Source organism: Nicotiana tomentosiformis, chromosome 6, assembly GCF_000390325.3.
Source record: "Nicotiana tomentosiformis chromosome 6, ASM39032v3, whole genome shotgun sequence".
Lineage (NCBI taxonomy): Eukaryota > Viridiplantae > Streptophyta > Magnoliopsida > Solanales > Solanaceae > Nicotiana > Nicotiana tomentosiformis.
The window spans coordinates 90,334,778-90,336,526 of NC_090817.1; positions in this window are offsets into that span (position 1 = coordinate 90,334,778).

Sequence of the window (1,749 nt, forward strand, 5' to 3'; positions counted from 1 at the left end):
GGCTCAGGCGAGTTTCGAACGGCTAACAGGTCACTTTTGGCCTTTGGGAGAGTGCTGATAGCTGCTAGTATTTTTCTTTTGAGTTCCTTATACGCGATCGCATAGGTTGGTCTGCGATCGCGTAGAGTAATTTGGACAGAGGTGGATTTGTTCTACGCGATCGCGTGAATGGGGTTGCGATTGCGTAGGGTTAATTTGGGCAACTGGAATTTGTTCACTGCGATCGCGTGGACACGTCCGCGATCGCGTAGGATTGGCCAGTGTGTGTATCGCGATCGCGTTTCATTGTTTGCGATCGCGTAGGAAATATTTGAGAGGAAGCTGGGCCACGCATTTGTGCTACGCGATCGCGTGAAAAGGGATGTGATTGCGTAGAGTCAGTACGTGGTGTATCGCGATCGCGTGGGACTTGATACGATCGTGTAGGGTTAATGTTTGGGCAGAAAAATTTGTTCTACGCGATTGCTTGAGGAAGTTCGCGATCGCGTAGAAGGAATAACTGGGCAGAGAGTTTAAGTTCTGAAAATGGGACATTTTTAACTATTTGGAGCTCGGACTTTGGGGAGATTTTCAGAGAAAATAACGGGGTAAGTGTTCTTAACTCAATATTGGTTATATTACCCGAATCCATCACTGTTTTTATCATTTAATTGGTGAATTGAATTGGAAAAGTTTGAAAACCCTCTTGGATAGATTTGAGGATTTGAGGGCCGAATTATTAGCGGAATTTAGTAATTTTGGTATGGGTAGACTCGTGGTTTAGTGAGCATTCATATTTCATAACTTTCGCCGGATTTCGAGACGTGGGTCCCACAGATGAATTTTTAATTAATTTTGGAATTTTTATTTAAAATGTAGTATTTTCTTATAGTACTGATTCCTATAATTTTTAGTGATTGTATCGAATTATTTTGGTTAGATTTGAGCCACAAAGAGTTGGATAATCGTGGAAAGGGCATTCTAGTGGATTAAATTAGAGCAAGATGAGGTAAGTCTCTTGTCTAATCTTGTTAGGGGGAAATTACCCCATAGGGATTAAATTGAATAATTGTTGCTAATTGCGGGGGCTACGTACGCACGAGGTGACGAGAGTCCGTGCGTAGCTACTATTAATGCTAAAGTCCGGGTAGTTTAGGACAAAAAGCATGAATTACTTGTGTAAATTATATTCTTTGTTTAATTAATATTAATTGATATATATGAATATATTATGAATTGTTAGATAAAGATATTAAAGGACGGAAATCTCATATGTTTGATTTTCTGTTTAAATTAATTAATTGTTAATATAAATTGTTCTTCCTCCCGAATTTATCTTATAATAAATATACTCTTCTTCTGGAGGTACATAAGAAAATGTCCTCCTTTCTTGTGGAGCGGGTCGGACGCTTCGGCAGGATAGATACATCTATGGATCATGCCGCACGTCCCTCGGCAGTGTACATGATACTCTGGATCGGGTCATACGTCCTCGACAGAAATCGTGCTTAATAATAATAATTACATGATACTTTAATAGTTATTTCAGCTTGCGAAGCTAATTGGTAAATTGGAAAATCCTTGAAATTTAATGAATTATTATTCCTGCTTGTTAAGGAATTAATTGTTATTCCTGCAAATAAGATTAATTGATAAATTGGAAATTATTTGAATTGAAGGAATTTAATTAATATATTGAGAATTGTTGTATTTGAAGGAATTTGATTATTTCCACTAGTTAAATAAATTGTTGTAAATTCTGTGAATCAT